We start from the raw sequence: 12,334 nt of genomic DNA on the forward strand, positions 1-12,334 counted from the left end.
ATTAATGGCTTGGCACACAAGATGGACAGATTAGATAACCAAAGCAAATTCCAACTATATGCTATGTACAAGAAATAGGCATTAACTATAAAAATTAAGATAGGACAAAATTTAAAAGGTGGAAAAGGTATACCATGAATCACCACTCTAAAGAAAGCTAGAGTACCTATATTAATAGCAGACAAAATAGAGTCTAGTCAAGCAATAGTCAAGTGATAAAGAGGACTGTTTCTTAAGATAAGTGGTAAATTCATCAAGAAGATACAAGAATCCCACATGTGTATGCAGTTATAACAGAGCATCAAAATATATGAAACTAAACGTCACAGAACTACAATAAGAAATAGAGAAATTCACAATTTAATTGAAAATTTCAACACCCCGTTCTCAGTTTAATAGAAGAAATAGACAGCAAATCTATCAACCACTATGAACTAATTAACATTTATGTAGCATGGCAACAGCAAAATATACATTCTTTTCAAATGTACATGGATTATTCATTCAAAGACACCATATATTGTGCCATAAAAGAAGAGTGAACAAATGTCAAAGGGTATAGATATCTTATCTGACTATAAGAGAATTAAAAAAGGATTCAATTTTTTAAAAAACCTGCAAAATACACAGTTATTGGGAAAAATATATTGTAAAATAACCCAGCTCAAGAAAAAAAATCAAAAGAGAAATCGAAACACATTGTAACTGACTAAAATACAACATATCAAAATTCATTGGATGCAACTAAAGTAGTATATCAGGAAAATTTTTTTAGCGTAAAATGCTTATATTAGAAGACAGGAAAGATAAAAATTTAGGGAGCCACATTTAAGAAACAAATTATTCCACATTAAGAAAAAGAACAAATTAAACTCAAATTAAGTAGAAAGAAGGAAATAATAAAATTTAGAGTAAAAGAACTCAAGGAAATGAAAAACAGGCAAATGGAAAATTAATAAAATCAAATGCTGGTTTATTAAAACGATCAATAAATTTGATAAAGGCTAAGCTGGAGTTACCAAGTAAAAGAGAGAATACACATTTGCCAATATCAAAAATGAACGAGGAGATAATATTTGAAATCCTATATTAATAAGATAGTATGAGAAAATTATAAAAGATTTTAGGCCATAAATTCAACAAATTAATAAAAAACACATTCCTTAAAACAAAACAAACACAAGAAGAAAGAGAAAAGCTGAAGAGTCGTATGAGTGCATGTGTGTATTTATCCTAACAGATACAGGAAAACATTTGATAATTTTTCATATTCGTTCATGATAAAACTCTCAGTAAAGTTAGAAAGACAAAGGGTATATACAGCAGATCTAGAGCAACCATATTTCTTCATGAAAGACTGACAAACTCTCCTTAATGTTTGGACAAGGCACGTTTTTCTGAACCCCATTTCTGTAGTATTCACTACTAAAAGTCTCAGCTAATGAAGTGAGCCAAGAAAAGCACAAAGATTAGCTTTAAGGAAATAAAACTGTCTTTATTCAGATGACATTATCATGCACATAGAATACCTTAAAGAAACTATACAAAAGTGTCTAGAAGTAATAAGTGAACTTAGCAAGGTCACAACACAGAAGATTGTCATACGAAAATTAGCTGCACTTCTATATACTAACAATGAGCAATTTGAAAATGAAATTTAAAAATTTCATTTATCCTGGCTTCAAATCATAAAGTTATTGGGGATAACTTTAATAAAATATGTGTAATATCTGCATACTGAAAGTTAAAAAAGATTCCTGGGAGCAATTAAAACATCTACATTCATGAAGAGATTTAGAATGTTCATGAATTGGAAGATAATCCTTTTAAGACACCAGTTCTCTCTAAATTGGTCTACAATTTCTATACAATTCCAGTCAGAATCTAGGAAAATCCTACCAGGCTGTTTGGTAAAAATTGATAATCTAATTCTAAAATTTATATGAGAAATTATATGGAAATTCAAAGAATGCATAAGAGCCAAAGCAATGTTGAAGAAAAAAAAGCAAATATGAAGGACCCATAGTTCTCGATTAAAGATTTACTTTAATTAAATATTGTACTTAATTATAATTCACTAGCCTCAGCCCTTACCTCACACCATACACAGAAATTAACTCTAGATGGATGATAGACCTACAATAAAAGCTAAATGCTTTAGAAGAAATCACAGGAGAAAACCTTTGCAATCTTGGGGTTGATAAAGACTCCTAGAGGCATAGTGGCCAAGATGGTGAAATAGGAAGACCCTAAGCTCTCCTCCTTCCATGGGCACACCAAAATTACAACTATTTACAGAGAAACTATCTATGAGAATGATCTGAAGATGAGCATAAAAGATTTTCCACAAATGAAGATATAAAGAAGGAACAATAATGAGACAGGTAGGAGGGGTGGAAATGTGGTAAAGTCAAGACCCACATCCCTGGAAAGGTGACCCACAAATGGGAGGATAATCATAATTTCAGAGGTTTCCCCCAAAGAGGGAGGGGTCTGAGCCCCACATCAGGCTCTCCACCCCAGGGTTCCTATTATCAGGAAGATGAGACCCCAGAATATCTGATTTTGAAGGTTAGTGGGCATACAGGAGAGCCAAGGGGCCACAAGAAACAGAGACTTTATTTTTAAAGGGCATGTGCAAAATCTCACATGCTCCAAGTCCCAGTGTAGAGACAGTAATTTGAAAGGATACTGGGTCAGACCCACTTGCTGACCTTGGATAGTCTCCCAGAGAGGCAGGAGGCATCTGTGACTCCCCCGTGGGGACACAGACTCTGGCAGCAGCCATATTTGGAAACTTGTTGTACCACGAGGACACTGGTGCTAGAAGTGGACATTTTGGAGTCCTCCCTCTAGCCTATTAGTGCCAGGGGGTTAGCTGCCCACCAGCAGGTCAGCACCAGCCTCAGGCCACACCATGGGCTGTGCAGCCAGCTGCGTCAGCTCCTAGCCCTGCCCACCAGTGGGCTGACACCAGCCCCAGGACTCCCTAGACACCCTACACTGCCATGCTGGAACCTGGCCCCACCTACTAGTGGGCTGGCAGCCATCACACAAGGGAGGGCCTGGCAGCCACCTGGGCCAGGTACTAGCCTTGCCTACCAGCACACCCAAAGTAGTCAGCTCTACCAAAACAGAAGGACCTATGCAGCCCACAGAGAGGGTACCCCTAGAGCATATTTCTTTGGTAACCAGAAAGGAGTGTAGTGCTGGGCCTCTTAGGGTGTTTTCTACATAAGGCCACTTCTCCAAGATCAGGCAATATAACTGGCCTATGTAATACACAGAAATAAATACAAAGAATTAGGTAAAATGAGGAGACAGAGGAATATGTTCCAAATGAAGGAATAAGACAAAATCTCAGAAAAAGAACTAAACAAAGTGGAAATAAGCAATACCTAAGATAAGATACCTGAAAAAACTTTCAAGGTAATGATCACAAAGATGCTCAAAGAACTTGGGAGAAGAATGAATGAACACAGTGAAAATTTTAATAAAGAGTCAAAAAAATATTTTAAAAAATCCAAATAGAGCTGAAGAATACAATAAGTAAAATAAAAATATACTAGAAGCAATTAGATGATACAGAGGAACAAATCAGTGAACTGGAAGACAAGGTGATAGAAATCAAAGTTGAACAGAAAAAAGTATTTTTAAAAAGTAAGGATAGTTTAAGAGATCTATGAGACAACATCATGCATACTAACATTCACATTATAGGAATCCCAGAAAGAAGAGAGAGAAAGAAAGGGTAAGAGAACTTATTTGAACAAATAATAGCTGAATACTTCCCTAACCTGGAAAGGAAACAGACATCCAGGTCCAGGAAGCACAGAGTGTCCCAAACAAGCTGAACCCAAAGAGGTCCACACCAAGACACATTATAATTAAAATTGCAAAATTTAAAGATAAAGAAAGAAAATTTAAAGATAAAGAATGAATCGTACAAGCACTAAGAGAAAAGCAACTAGTTACATACAAGGGAACTTCCATAAGATCATCATCTGATTTTTCAGCAGAAACTTTGTAGGCCAGAAGGGAGTGGGCTATTCAAAGTAATGAAAGGAAAAAACCTACAACCAAGAATAATCTACCAGACAAGGCTATCATTCAAATTTGAAGGAAAGACAAAGAGTTTCACAGACAAGCAAAAGCAAAAAGAGTTTGGCACCACTAAACTAGCTTTACGAGAAATGTAAAGGGATTTCTCTAAGAGAAAATGAAAAGGCCATAACTAGAAATATGAAAATTATGAAAGGAAAATTGTCATTGGTAAAGGCAAAGATACATTAAAGGTAATAGGAAGGTTAAAAGACTTTAAAATCTTCTATATGCAAAATATGTAGTTAAGAAACACAAAACAAAAAGATGTAAAATATGTCAATTGCAACAAAAAGAATAAAATACCTAGGAATAAATCTAACCAAGGAGGTAAAAGACCTGTACTCATGAAACTGTAAGACACCAATGAAAGAAACTGGAGATGACATAAACAAATGGAAAGATATACCATGCTTGAGGATTGAAAAAATTAATATTGTTAAAATGATCATATTACCCAAGTCAATCTACATTTTTAATGCAATCTTTGTCAAAATACTAATGGCATTTTTCATAGAACTAGAAAAAATAATTCTAATATTTTTATGGAAACACAAAACACCCTGAACAGCCAAAACGATCTTGAGAAAAAAGAACAGAGCTGGAGGAGTCATGCTCCCTGACTTCAGACTATACTACAAAGCTACAGTAATGAAAACAGTACAGTACTGACAAAAAACAGACACATAGGTCAATGGAACAGAAGAGAGATCACAGAAATAAACCCATATTTATATGGTTAGTTAGTCTACAACAAAGGAGGCAAGAATATACAGTGGGGGAAAGACAGTCTCTTCAATAAACGGTGTTGGGAAATCTGGACAGCAACATGCAAAAGAGTCAAATTGGACTACTTTCTCACACCATATTCAAAAATAAAGTCAAAATGGATTAAAGACTTAAATGTAAGATTGGAATTCATAAAACTCTTAGAAGAAAGCACAGTAAGTGTGCTCTTTGACATTGGTCTTAGCAATATTATTTTGGGTATGTCTCTTCAGGCAAGGGAAACAAAAGCAAAAATTAAAAAATGGGACTACATAAAACAAGCAAACAAAAAGCCTTTGCACAGTTTAGGAAACTATTAACAAAACTAAAGGCAGCCTATTGAATGGGAGAAGATATTTTCAAATGATAAGGGGTTAATATCCAAAATATGCAACTCAACATCAAAAAAACAAACAACCGAATTAAAAAATGGGCAGAAGACCTGAATAGACAGTTGTCCAAAGAAGACATACAGATGGCCAATAGGCACTTGAAAAGCTGCTCAACATCACTAATCATCTTGGAAAAGTAAATCTACACCACAATGAGATATCACCTTACATCTTCCAGAATGGCTATTATCAAAAAAGAACAAATAACAAGTGTTGGTAAGGATACGGAGAAAAGAGAACCCTGTGCACTGTTGGTAGGAATGTAAGCTGGTGCAGCCACTATGGAAAGCACTATGAAGTTTCCACAAAAAAATTAAAAATAGAACTGATATATAATCTAGCAATTGCACTTCTGGGTATTTACCCAAAGAAAACAAAAGCACTAATTCAAAAAGATATATGCACTCCATTGTTCATTGCAGCATTATTTACAGTAGCCAAAATTTGTAAGCAACCTAAGTGTCCATCGATAGACAAATGGATAAAGAAGATGTAGCATATATATACAATGGAATATTACCCAGCCATAAAAAATAATGAAATTTTGCCATTTGTAACCACATGGGTAGATCTAGAGGGTATTATCCTAAGTGAAATAGTCAGACAGTGAAAGATAAATACCACATGCTCTCACTTATATGTGGAATCTAAAAAATACACAACAAATAAACAAATAAACAAAACAAAATGAAAATAGACTCATAGATACAGAGAACAAATGGGTTGTTGCCAGAAGGGAGGGTTGGGAGGGTGGGTGAAATAGGTGAAGGGGATTAAGAGGTACAAATTTCCAGTTACATAATAAGTAAGGGATATAATATACAGCATAAGGAATATGGTCAGTAATATCGTAATAGCTTTATATGGGGACAGATGGTTACCAGACTTATTGTGGTGATCATTTCATAACATATGCACATGTCAAATCATGACGTAGTATACCTGAAACTAACATAACATTGCACGTCACACACAGAAACACACAGATATACAACTTAACCAAAAAACAAAACAAAACAAAATCAATTGGACGTCATAAAAATTTAAACTCTGTCATTTGAAAAGCATCATTAAGAAAATCAACAAGCAAACAGTAGACTGAACAATAATATTTGTAATACATCTATCTGACAAATTATTTTGTATCAAGACTATATAAAGTGACCTTTCAACTCTAAGAAGACAAGCCAACGTAAAAATGGTCAAAAGATTTGATCAGATACTTCACAAAAGAAATTGTGCAAATAGCCAATAAGCACATGAAAAATGGTCAACATCATTAGTCATCAAGGAAATGCAAGTTAAAACTGTAACTGGTTACCTCTATACACCTGTTAAAATGGCTAAAATTAAAAAGGTCGACAATACCAATTGTTGATGAGGGTGTGGCATACTGGAACTGGAACTCTGATATTTCTGATGGTCACATAAAATGGTGCAACCACTTTGAAAAACAGTTTAATAGTTTCTTATAAAATTAAACATACACTTACTCTGTGATCAAACAATTCTTTTAAAATCGTTTACCTAAGAGAAATGAAACATATTTCTACAAAAAAGACTTGTAATTGAATAATCACAGCAAATTTCTTCAGAATACCTTAAAACTGGAAACAGTCCAAATGTCAATCCACAGTTGAATGTATAACCCATTTGTGGTATTTCCGTTCAAGGGAGTACTATGCAGCAATAAAAAGAAAGGCTACTGATACATTCAACACTATTACGCTACATGATAGAAGCAGGAAACAAAGGATTGCATGTTGTAGAATTTCTTTTATATGAAATTCTAGGACAGGAAAAAATAATCTATAGTAACTGAAAGCAATTAGTGGGAACTGGGCCGGTTGAGTGGAGTGAGGACAGATATTAACTACAAATAGGCATAAGGGATCTTACTGAAATGATGGGAGTGTTCTCTGTCTTGACTGTGATGGAGGTTACACAAATGTACACATATAGGAAAACTCTCCAAACTGTTCACATTAAAATGGGTGCATTTTATCGTATATAAATTATACATCAATTGATTAGGCCCTGTTAATTTTAAAGATTCATAAACATCTAGTAATCAGGTTTAGGAAGATATACATTCAACCATAAGAAGCAAATAGTTTCTGGACCAACATACTTTAGGAAGCTTCTTAAAATTTCCCCAATAACTAAATAAATGAATGTGGCAGAATGATATTCTTATATTAGTAGTTTTTCAAAATAACTAATCTATGTTCTTTGTTTTTTAGAATTTTGTTTATAAAATTGGATGCTTTTGTGCATGTTTATGTAAGCAAAAATAGAGAAAAAGACCAAATCTGGCAAAGAAGAGAGAGGTGTATCCTGTAGATTGTAGAAAAACCAAGAAGTAAGAAATAAAGAGCCCCATGGTGCTTGGTGACCTTGGGGTAGTTGCTAACTGTTGTCTCAGTTTCCTGATATGGTGCCTGAAAAAATCTACTTTTAGATGTCAATGAGAGGCCTATGTATAAAGTGCATAACAAGTCTAGCTCAGTGCTTTATTCACAGTAGTTATTATTTTTAAAAAATCTAGGACTTCTTTTGGAAAGGAGATGGAAACAGGAGGGAAGAGAAGGAAAGATGAAGATATCAGAGAAAGTTTCAGAGAGTAAAGCATGGTGACAGATGGAGAGGAGGAAAGATTATGGAGGTTGTACCAGATGGCCTCTGCTTTTTCAGTAAAGTAGGAAGGAAGGTCATCTGTTCAGAGTGAGGACGGCATGGTTGAGAATGAGGCTTAAAAAATGTAGAAAAATGTTAGAACACTTTTTTTTTTTTTTTCCCCCAAGAGGAAAGGGATATATAGTTCAGAGAGGCATAAGATAATGAGATCATGAGGAATAAGATGCTTAAAAGTGAGGTTAGGAAATAAAAGAGTATAGCAGACCCAGTGGCAACTTTCTCATAAATTTATCTGGCAAAGCTTGGACGCTTGGGAATGAGTGAATAGCCTACAAATGGTAAAGTGACTTATTTTGGGGATATGACATAATTTAGGGTACTGTAAGGAGTGATTCTAGTGTGCTAGAAAGGATCACTTGAAAGTTACTGACATGGAGTCTTGGGGCCTGGGGAAGGCCCTTGAAGCTAGAGGTAGGGCGAAGAACTGGGGTAACTCAGATTGAGTGCACAGTGTCCAGAAACGTGAAAAATTGAGGCAGCTGTTTCGAATGCAACAGCTAGAAGGTAAGGTGGATGTAGTGAGCAAGAGGAACTCTTAAATATGGATTACTGAAGCTGGGTCAGTCTTAAGATGAGTCTAAAGTGGTATAAGCAGAAAGGTGCCAGAAATGCATTACTATCAAGGCCATAAGAGTTGAAACGGTTAAGAAAATTTTACAAAAGCTATGATTTTGGACATCAATGAAGATTCTCAAATTATTGGGCTGATAATTTAGAAAGAAAAATGTAATACAGTAACAGCAGTAGAGCTTCATTGAAGAAAGGTGAAAATAGTAGTTAGGTGACAGGTCCAAGGCTGTGAAGAGTCCCTTAGAAGATGCCATAAAATTTCAGAATAAAACATTTACCCAGAACTCAAGAGATGTGAGTTTGAAGCATGGCTCTACCACCAACAAGCTATTAGGCTTCCCAGCTAAAAAGTAAGGGACATGGACTCTGATATTACTTCCAGTTGGATCCAATAACTATGAACTCTAAGATGACACAGTTTCAGCTTACCGGAAACAAGCCGTCAAGTTAGAGAGATAAGCTACATGCTCATGCAAAATGAATTAAAAAGAGAAGTCACCATACAAGATAGTGTTTGGATGTTGAGTGAGTAAGCTAATTCTTTCTACAGATATATCTCAGGATAAAAGCTCCATGCTAAGGTCACCACCTTTCCTTATAGAGAAATGAAGAAGCCCCATGCTCTTGGCTTCTGAACAAGACTCAGGATCATCTAATGTCTCTACCTCTAAGGCAGGTCTCCCCACTTAGCCTGGTGTTTAACTGGATGTCTTGCCCAAAGAAGCTCCAGGCCAGCACCAGCCCCTCACTCTAAGGAAGACTCACTGCAGAGATAGGAGCACAGCCATGGCCATCAGCAAGCCTCACCACACACCCCTGGCAGTTTGAAGGCATTTCCATCAAAGTCCTCTGGAATCTGCCTTTGCCTTCCACCCACCACACCCAATGCTCAGTCTCTGCCTTAAACAACCACATCCACTTACCTGCTATGTCATTTTTTTCCACTTCAACAATGTTATTATAATAGTTCAGGTAATTCATTATATATTTTTTAGCTTTATTGAGGTTTAACTGATATTCAAACACTTACACACATTTAATGTATCCATCTTGATGAGTTTAAACTCATTACCTTCTGAAGAGGTCTGAAGCCAAGCTCCAGGGAACCTGGAGTCCTGCTGAGTACAGCATTTATTAACAGAAATCTTATGACCTACAGAGTGACCATACCTAGGACAGACCCATTTTACTTCTGATATCCTAAACAGGGCTAGCTTCTCCATTGGGCACAGTGCTAAGGTCCATCGTGATATTAAGGGTCCACAAAAGTGTTTTAATGTTCATTTCTTTTAAAATGAGAAAAAATGAATATGATAACAATGAATGTACTACATTATAATGACTCTAGCCTGCATTATATTCATCTTTATACCATCAGAGTTGTAAAATATAGTTTTTAGTGGGGTTTTATGTTTGTTTGTTTGTTTTTTCTGGAGGAAAGGTCCCATGGAAGCAAAAGTGCCTAGAGACCACAAAAGTCATAACACAGCCATGGGTGTAGTCATTAACAGCTTGCTTTCTCCCTCTCAAAACTGTCTTAATTTCAATGATAGAATTATATAGTGACCCTACAAATAAGAAAGAGGAAAGGAGAACTGAGGAGGTGCTGGAGACAGAAACTCTCAAATCTCAAATAAAATACAGATGAAGGCCTGTTTCAGACCAAGAGTCATGATAATAACTTATGGTCATTTGTAAACACTCTGTGAGCTTGTCCAACTCTGAGGTCTCCCTTCCATTCTTAGAATTATTCCAAGAGAAGCCAGTTCACCATCTGGAACACCAAAAAGTAGAAATGAGAGAAGAGGCGTGGAGATAGTGATTCCATCCACCAGTTTGCAAAAACGCTCCCCCTGGGGCCACCTCCCCCGTGATCTGTCCCCACTTACCAACTTTCTCATCCTCTCTCCTATCTCCCAGGCTGACAAGTTTTGTTAGAGTTATTTTTGAGAACATGCTGATTGGCTCTGCCGCAAATTCTTATTTTCCAACTGCTCACTGTGGGTCAGCAATCCTTCTTTTCATCTCTTGTTAACTCTGTTTACTCCTCCTCCGATGAATGGCTTGGCATAGGGTAGAATGAGAAACAAGTCAGTCTTTCAATCACTCAGCAAGTCTTGGTTGAGGACCTACAACAATGCCCAGGACAACACCAGTCCTGTCATAGACCTGACCTCAAATCACTCACGATGTAATGGGGAAAACAATGCGATTCACCAGTTCTTGTTACATGCCTACTATGTGCCAAGCAGGATGATGAACACCTAAGTATTAAAAAGATGAATTTGATGAAAAGCTCACTTTTCAAATATATGTAAATGGATCACTACCAAGCCAAATGTTGCTTCTCTTTAATTGGGGGATGGGGAGCTGATGATGCTGAGTTCACCTCAGGGCAGACTACAGCTCTGCAAATGTAGCCCAGCCTCCGCCATCTCTTTGCTCTTCATTTGGACCTCTTCCATCTGTAGACATTTCTACATTAAAACCAAAGTGAATGCAAGCTTATTTTTAAATCATTAAAACCCTTGGCCGAAACAGCTAGCCAGAGCATGTTGTTCCTTAGTTAGGAGCTGTCAGAATCATTTAAAAACAAAGCTGAGCAAAGTGTTAAATAAATGTACAAGAAGAGCAGGAGGGGCAGTTCAAATATCGCCAGGTAACCCAAATCCACTGTGGATCTAGGGAGAGCACATCTGTAGACTCTTGAGAGACCGCAATGCTGATTAGCTTTTTAATCTTACCCCAGTAAGGATGGAAAATTTTCCTGTTACTGAGAGACACAAGGAAACCATTATTTCTTTGTAAAGACAAATATCCATTTCAGTAAGTAATTTAAAGCACATACTGCAGAGAACATGTGTGGATATTTGGCATAGAGCTGGAAGTACTAATAAAATAACTTCTCTTTAGCTGGTCTATTTTAGACTAAAAGACAGAATTAATGGTGTCTCCTTTCTGGTATTTACCATATTATGGATGTTTACATTTGATCAACTGTTAGAAATAAAGAAATCTTATGCACATAAAATTAGGGAAGGAGGACAAGAGAAATCCATCACCATTTTCTGTCCTTCCTTAGAATTACTTCAGTATTTAACTACTGCTCTTGATGTCAGCCTGGCTAATGACTCTGTCCTTCATTATTTCAATATGTCTATAACTAAATAGCCCTGGGATTGTCTCAGTTGTACATATTTGGCTTTGACACTGTTTGCCCCTTTAGGATTTGATGATTTATCCTACAAAAAAATGTATTTATATTTTTTTGAATTTTATTTTATTTATTTTTTATAGAGCAGGTTCTTATTAGTTATCTATTTTACACATATTAGTGTATATATGTCAATCCCAATCTCCCAATTCATCCCACCCCCCCCACACTATCCCCCCTTAGTGCCTATACATTTGGTCTCTACGTCTGTGTCTCTATTTCTGCCTTGCAAACCGATTCATCTGTACCATTTTTCTAGGTTCCACATATATGGGTTAATATACGATATTTGCTTTTCTCTTTCTGACTTACTTTATATGACAGTCTCTAAGTCCATCAACGTCTCTACAAATCACCCAATTTCGTTCCTTTTTATGGCTGAGTAATATTCCATTGTATATATGTACCATATTTTCTTTATCCAATCACCTGTCGATGGACATTTAGGTTGCTTCCATAACCTGGCTATTGTAAACATTGCTTCAGTGAATATTGGGGTGCATGTGTCTTTTTGAATTATGGTTTTCTCTGGGTATATGCCCAGTAGTGGGATAGCTGGGTCATATGGTAATTCTATTTTTAGTTTTTTAAG

This window comes from Eubalaena glacialis, chromosome 14, assembly GCF_028564815.1.
Source record: "Eubalaena glacialis isolate mEubGla1 chromosome 14, mEubGla1.1.hap2.+ XY, whole genome shotgun sequence".
Classification (NCBI taxonomy): domain Eukaryota; kingdom Metazoa; phylum Chordata; class Mammalia; order Artiodactyla; family Balaenidae; genus Eubalaena; species Eubalaena glacialis.